Here is an 8,289-nt window from a genome sequence, read left to right on the forward strand (position 1 = left end):
GTTTACAGCGCCCGGCCGTCCAGCCACCCACCAGCCCACCAGCATCTCCCTCCTCCTGCTCCCACCCACACGATGCTCTGTCCTGAGTGTTGGTACTCCCCCTCATCCCTGTCATATGTATTCCACTCGTGGGCAGAGTTTCACATAATGACGCATTTGCATCATGACTTCACAATGCAAATACATTATTACGTGAAACTCCGCCCCCCGAGCATGGGAGAAATAATGGGAAAGAGGGGGTGCACCAGTATCCACCAAAAGAGCTGCGGCGGGTGCCCCGTGTGATGGCATGCCTCGTCTGCCACAAAAAATGGTTCTGCTCTCATAGTACTGAAAAAGGATCTACACATGGCGCAGCAGTACATTAGGCTTGAAACAAAGTCCCAGGGTTCTAATGCCCAGCACATATGCAACAAGCACATGAAAACCACACACAATGCAATATTAGTTATGCTCATATGCTTTATTGATCAATTTATCAGAAAGAAAAACATGTCCAATGATGTTATAGAACAATTAAATAGAAATATATGTATATTATTATTAAAAATGGCAGATTTTATTTACCAAATAAATTTTTAAGCACTGCAATCGCTTTGTTAACAGCGTCAGCCACTCCCCTCTCATTTCTCATTCCTTCACTGTCGGAGAGGAACTGTTGTATTTCCCTTTCTTCAATCTCATTGTTGCTTTCCTCCTCCCTACACCAAAGAGAAAAAAAATGTATTATCATCAAATACAGTAGTAGTATATCAAAATGTAAACCATGATTAGTGATTTCTATATAATTATGAGCAGTATGTCAGAGTGAGACTAATTATTGAAGTGACACTTGAATTGTTAAGAAGCATTTAATTAATTGAAATGACAAATGATGTTTGAAGAAACTTGAAATGCCAACTAAAAAAATAGTAGACATTCACTTTCTTAAAAGAGATATTGATATAAATTGATTTTAAATTGATAGAAATCAATATTTTGTTTCAGGGACTAAATCTGACATATATAAACATTTAAAAATCAATATCATATTGTATGTTAGTAAATGTGCATTTTAGCATCTGAAACACCACATCATTTATGTTTGATTTTGTTGATTATATTATGATTTCAAAGATATTAAAATTGACCTTGAGCAAAATTATCCAAGTGACTTAGTAGTGCAATTTCGAAAACCAAATATACCTATGGGTCACACACTTACCACTCTAATGTGCATTTTTCTCTATTATGTAAAATATTTTAAACAATGGAGGATGGAGACAACTTGTGTGGACCAAGGTGGTGTGTCCAGTCTGCCCAACATAGTGGGCAAAATTTGTGACAGCTCCATGGGCCTACAGTTTCTAATCTTCCCTGTAACCACCACCAGTGATATTGGTAATTTATCATCACCTGGGGACCTTCAGAGGAGTCCATTAACCTCGTATAGATATCTGGTGGAGCTGTATAGCCTTCATATCTCTCACTTTGTTGTTTCCTCCACTGTCAACTTCTCCAGAGCTGGGGCATTGTCCCAACTGCTGTTGCTGATCCTGATGGCTCTCTGCCTGCACTTACTTCATCCACCCACTGCCACCTTGTGCCACTCAGCCTCTACAGTTTGTCAGATCCTCCAGTATCTACAGTAAGTCTGTTGCTGGATCTCTGTGGCTGTCGGCTCATGACTCTCCAGAGTTGGTGGGTTACTTCCCTATCCCTGTCCAACATAAATTCTGCCAGCCCTCTTCCTGATTTGCCCATTTTCTCCACTGCTCTGGTGCTGGTGGCTGTAGTCTAGGAATCCCTCCACTGCTTAATCTCTGTTGATAAGGGAATCACATGGAGGGTTCCACCTCACCCTGCAGCTGTTTACCTCCATCTAGGCCTAAGGATTTATACATAAAAACCTTTATTTAAGCACCCTGTGGTTGAGCTATTACCTGGTCTTAAAGTCATTACTCATTTCCACTGATTATGGTAAGCTTACTGTTTCCAGCCTGTTATTTTCAGTGACTATTAGTTAGGGCTTGCTTGTACTCTCTGCTTCCTTGCAGATTCTACTCTCACTTCAACTATTTTCCCCTAGAATACCACTTTACTCTTGAGTTGGCTGTGACCAGTGAATAACAAACATTTAACTACCTGCCAGATGGCTGTCTAGATATCTACTGGGGACAATTTCTTCTGATGACCCATCTTTCTTGCATAATGTTTTGCTTAATCTGTGACTATAGACACATGTTATATCAATTCCTGTTCAACAAAAGTATTAATGCAGTGTCCCAGGTACTCTGTGAGCATCTTTTTACGTGGATAAGATGCACAATTTCAGAGTCTAGTCATATGGTGCAAAACTAATAAGTGAATGAGGATACATCTGCAAATGCAGATACCTTTGAGATTGGATAAGCCAACAAGACATTTATAATCACCTCAATCTAGGAGATGATATCAATGTGCTGTATATGTTTGTAAGACTAATAACAGATATGCCTGCAGGTGTATTGGATAACACCTTTGTAATAATATACTACTTCACATTACATAAAATAAGGGGAAACTAAGAAAACATGTAGTATCCTTATATAAAAGATATGATCCTAATGTGCACAGATATTGGTATGAATCTCTCACAATGGAAGGCATTTGATATGCCAGTTTCGCTCCCCATACCGACGCCATAATCCCAACAGCCGGTATATCGACAACTGTTCTCTCTCTTGGGGTGTCCACGCCACCCCTGGAGGGAGAATAAATAGCGTGGCATGCATAGCGCATCACTGGGCCCACAGCGCGGTGAGTGCAGCAAGTCCACAAGGGGCTCTTTTGCGCTTGCCCTGCTGCCTGCATGCTGGTGGTCAGGATGCCAGCATTGGTATGCTGGGCGCCGGGATCCCAAGCACTGGAAAAACATAGTAGACCCCTCACAACAGTCCTGGACACTGCACACTGAACCCAGCAGAACTTCTCTTTAAGGCTATAACATGAAGAAACGAGTTCCCAAAGTAAGCGCTACTGCTTACTTGGGGGATAGGATTATGTAGGAGGTTGATTTGATTTAAAACATTTTTACATTAATCACTGCCTTTTTGTGTAATATATCTTGGCCACAAAGTGATCTCAGGGCCATTTTATGAAATTAAATAAAAATTGGAACCACTGCAATAAAGATTTCCAACATGATAAAACATCCCACCCATTTATATTGTTAGGTCCATGCATGTCTTATTTCTATACTGAATATGTTGGATCCATCTAGAAACAGGCTTAGCCTTCCAAATCATTTAGTTACTAATTTTAAGATATACACACAGCCACATTATCCATACTACTAGCACAGTACTTAAGTTCATATCCATACGCAACCAAATATAAGTGGAACAGTTATTTGCACTTTTGTTTATTTACTCTCAACTCACAATCAGGCCCATTCCATCCTCTGTGAATCTGAAAGGCATACTCTAATGTTGTTATTTTGGTTATTTTCCTTCCTTCTCCTGTTTTATACCCCTTTCACCCTCCCTTGTTTTATTTCCCAGCCATTACTTTAAATGTTACCTAAAAGGGCAATTATGCTCTTTCAGTCAAATTTGCTTAAAATATTAAATCCATAACATACTGTTACTGCCAAATTTTAAATGGTAACTTGCAGATTGTCTGACACTGACACGTAAAATGTACGGTGTATATATTAGTTGCTGCCCATAACCACTTGCTAAAACTGTTAGTGAATGTCATCATCAGTAATCTTAAGTATCACAAAATAGCAAAGTAAATGTCAAAAAAATTAACAGTTGTATAATAAGTAGTAGTATTTTGTCAACAAACTAAAATTGAATTAAAATAAAATGAAATAAAATGAATTTATATAAACAAATATGAAATGGTGTTCAATAAACTTGACAACTTACTTTTCTGCTTTCCCAAGTTGTACAAGGCAGGCAAGGGCCACAGCTGTCACTAGTATTACAAATTTGGGAGTCATCTTGGGATTCTAAGAATCTGTTAAATAGCATATATGACAATCACTTTGTATATGTAACTAGACATAATTTACAAGTTATTTCATCCTATTTTAAAATGATACAGTAAATCCTCCTTTGTGGACTATTTATTTTGGGTTCAAATGTGGAAAATTTTAATAGAATCCAATACACATATACACTGTCTAGTAACACCTTGTCTACATTAAAAATCTTACTTTTATCATCAGATTTTTGACATGCAGAGGGTTTGACTGCACAATCCTCTATATCTATTCCCCACCATCAAATTACCTGTCAAGTTTTAGTGCTACAGATTAATATGGAGAGCTATACAAATTATTTAATTTAAGGCTAATAAAAGAATGTTTATGTCACAGAGGTGGGGCTATGTGTATATATAGGGAACTGGAAATAAATGGTACAAAGAACTCCAAACTCTCTAAATAGTCATATTCCAAGGAACCTCATCTCCTCCCAGTCTTCAAACCCGGAATCTATTTGCCAATGTCAATTGCCTCCTCTGTCTTATCCGGGTGTAGTACGGCTGACCGGCGGTCTCCTGACCGCCGGTCAGCTTACCGACGCCGGGATCCCGGCAGCATACCGACACCGGGATCCCGGCGGGGAGGGGTGAGAGCAGCAAGCCCCTTGCGGGCTCGCTGCGCTCACCACGCTGCGGGCTTGGTGGCGACCTGCGGTCGCTACGGGTTCTGTTCCCACTCTATGGGTGTCGTGGACACCCATGAGTGGAAATAGTCCCTGTTGGTCGGCATGCCGACCATCGGGACAGTGACCCGTCGGGCTGGTGGAGGAGGTCATGTGACTGTCGGTCAGCTGACCGGCGGTCACATGAATACCACCCGTCTTATCCCACCTTGACTCTCCTTTTTACTATCTGACCTTGACTTTGCACATACAAAATTGGCTTCATACATCATGACATCACAACCCAGCGATCTACCTCCTCCTTTCCCTGACTACACCATTCCAGTGATCTTACCAATTCTTACTTCTTTTTCCCCTATATCTGGAGATGAAGTTATGGCCTTTATACCATCCTCCCCATCTGTCAACCTCCCCAATTGACAATATCCCCTCCCACTTTCTTCCTACCTCTCTCCTTCTGCCTGTTCCCATCTTGTCCACCTCATCAATCTCTCCCTCTCATCATCTCCTCTCCACATTCCCTTGTATCCCTTTTTATTATAAATCCGACCCTTGATCCTAACACTCTCTCCAACTACTGACCCATCTCTCTACTCGCTTTTGCCTCCAAACTCCTTGTGCATATTGTGATCAATGACCCTACTGCCTTTTGTGACCCATTTCAGTCTGACTTACATCCCAGTGAAATTACCACACAAAAGTCTGCAATGACCTCCTAGCCACCAATTCCAATAGTTACTACTCTCTGCTTATTTTGTGTGACATCTCTGCTCTTTTTGACACTTTGGACTACCCTCTCCTCCTGCAAACCATTCACTCCCTTGTACTGCATAATATTGACCTCTCCTGGCTGTCCTCTTATCTCGCTGACTACTCCTTGTCTTACTCCTCTCTTGACTCCATTTTCCCCATCTTCCACTAACAGTTGGTGTTCTAAAAGGTTCAGTTCTTGACCTCTTCTTTTCTCTGTCTATACATCCTATTTAGCTGAGCTCTTTAGCTCTTTTGACTTCAAATATCATCTCTATGCTAATGTTACTCAAATCTACAGTACCTTTCCTCTGCTGACCTCTCCCCCTTTATCCTTACTCACCCTTCCAATGGGTGTAGTATGGTTTGCCGGCGGCCTGGTTCTCGGCGGCCAGCACTTCGGCATCGGGAACCCGGTTGCCAGCATGCCGACAGCGAGGCGAGCACAAATGAGAACTTTGCGGACTCGCTGCGCTTGCCACACTGCGGGCACGGTGGCACACTATTTATTCTCACTCCATGAGGGTCGTGGACCCCCAAGAGGAAGAATAGGTGTTGATATGCTGGGTGTCAGGATTACAGCACCGGTATACTGAGCGCCGGGAGCCCAACAGCCAGCAAACTGAATAACACCCCTTCCAACTGTCTCTCTGCTATCTCTTCTTGGATGTCCCAGTGCTTTCTTAAACTTAACATGTCTAAGACAAGAGCTGATTATCTTCCCACCCTTCTGTATAACTTCAACTTCCACAATTTCATTATGTAATTACAACACAATTAACTCCTCTAGCCTTCAAGAACATTGCCTTGGAGCTATCCTCTCCTTCAAGCCACATATGCAAACACTTTTGCAGACAATTATATCACTGCCTCATATTATTGTATATCAATGTTTTCTGTGCACTTCTGATGTTTGCCAGAAAAAAAATATTAACCCTGCATAATACATTTACTGTTTTTATTTATTTCTCTGAGACCGATGTGGCATCTGGATGTTATTCAGAGATGTTAGCAAACCAAAAAAGTTAGCAATTGGGCAAAACCATGTTGCACTGCAGGTGGGCCAGATGTTCTACATGCAAAGAGATTAGATTTGGGTGGGATGAGTTCAAACTGAAATATAAACATTGTAAAAATAAACAATATAACACACCTACATCTAAATATTTCTGCACATGCTAAATCTACACCCCCTGCAGTGCAATATAGTGTTGCCTAATTGCTAACTTTTTTGGTTGGCTAACGACTCTGAATAAACCCCTGTGTTTATTATTATTATTATTATTATTATTATTATTACATGTACTTAAAATAATTTTGTATTTTTTTATATTGCTAGCATATATAATTTTATGTAGAGATCTGCTGTTAGTTACCTCTTAAAATTCTTTATTATTGCTGAATTATAGCAATTGCTCTACGTCAGTCTGCACAGTATTTCTTGCCTGGTAATGGGGGTCACTGTTTAGTTATTAAACTTCTGCCAACCACTTACTTTTCATATTTACTTTTTAGAAACTAAGGTTTTATTATTAGATTAGGCGTGTTTGACTTGAACAAGAAAGTAGTAACTACTTAACAACAATTAGCTACATCTGTTTAACAAGTGCTAATAACAATGCAAAATAAAATAACTAGGTGAATAAATGATTTTCCAGTATATGAAATACAAAGATCAGCAAGAATATGAGCCATACTCACCTTCTGTCCTTGTTGAAGATAGCACAAGCTTTTTCTCCAAGAGTACTAAATGTTCTTCTTTTGAGCTTTTTATATTGTAGAGGTGAGAGTTATTCTATTCTTAGTTATTTGAGATAAATATGCCATACAAGTCACAAGCAGCTGGTATGACACCAAAAGTGTACTACAACACAAGCTTGTGATTTATCACGTTATAGTGTGAACCTGAACCTCATCCGGTTCTCACAGGATATTATATCTATGAAGTTTCAGTTGTCCTAAAAAAAGACAGAGTGCAAAACCACTTTAAGGGGCATATTCAATTGAAAGCATGCAAAATTTCAGTCGGCCATTTTGTTTTTTTATATTTAACCAGCTGTTCTACTCATTCTTTACATGGGACTGTCTGAATTTCACGGATGTGACTATAAATAAGTGTTAAAATTTTAGTAATTCTATAGAGATGTAAGTTAGAGACATCTTAATGTAAGTAAATATCTATCCACGGTTCTTGGCATTACCCTTGGAGCACCCAAAGCAGATACAGTAAAAATTGACAAGACCATTTTTGTATTTTACTCAATTCTAAACACTGGAGGTGCAATCCAACTTATGATCCGATTGTCTGCTTGGGTGTTATCATTCATGCAATGCAAGCAATGCATCGGTAGTCATGTCATTATGCCAACCCCCTTTTTATCACCTTAGGGGATGTTTATTAAAATTCTAATTATGTAGTTTTCCTATTTCCCACCTGCAGAACACCTATGTTAAATTTCAGCTTCCTAACATATCGGGTTGTAAAAGAATTAGTGATGAGTCAGTGAGGGCTTTTGCATTTATATATATATATATATATATACAGATGGGTCCTCCATTATCTTGACTGGTTGAGGTGTTAGTCACGATCGGGAATATGCAGCATACCGAGTTGCAGGGAGGCGGACCTAGTCACAGAGAGGCACGACTAATCGCACGAAGGCGCACAGAGTGTTTGACGTTACCTTTACGTGTAATACCTGTGATCATCCACCTGATGTCGCTTTATACAATCACCACTGCGCATGCATGTGGTCTTCCGTAAAATAAAATACTGAAATACATAGTAAGATCTACTTTACTAGTGCATCTCATTACGCTGCATACAGTGTATGCAGCGTCTCATTACGCTACATTATTTCATACAGTATATACAGTACAGATGCAAATAGTACAGCATATATGA

General features: G+C 39.8%; 1 long non-coding RNA gene across 1 annotated transcript; it reads right to left on the reverse strand.

Annotated features, from left to right (window-relative positions):
• Positions 1-486: 486 nt before the first annotated feature.
• Positions 487-7,121, reverse strand: LOC135051183 (uncharacterized). Its single transcript, XR_010242101.1, has 3 exons — positions 7,086-7,121; positions 3,894-3,984; positions 487-701 (listed from the first exon to the last, which is right to left on the reverse strand). It is a non-coding gene; the product is annotated as an uncharacterized LOC135051183 (long non-coding RNA).
• Between the last annotated feature and the right edge of the window lie 1,168 nt (positions 7,122-8,289).

The sequence above is a fragment of the Pseudophryne corroboree genome, chromosome 2 (genome assembly GCF_028390025.1).
Source record: "Pseudophryne corroboree isolate aPseCor3 chromosome 2, aPseCor3.hap2, whole genome shotgun sequence".
Lineage (NCBI taxonomy): Eukaryota > Metazoa > Chordata > Amphibia > Anura > Myobatrachidae > Pseudophryne > Pseudophryne corroboree.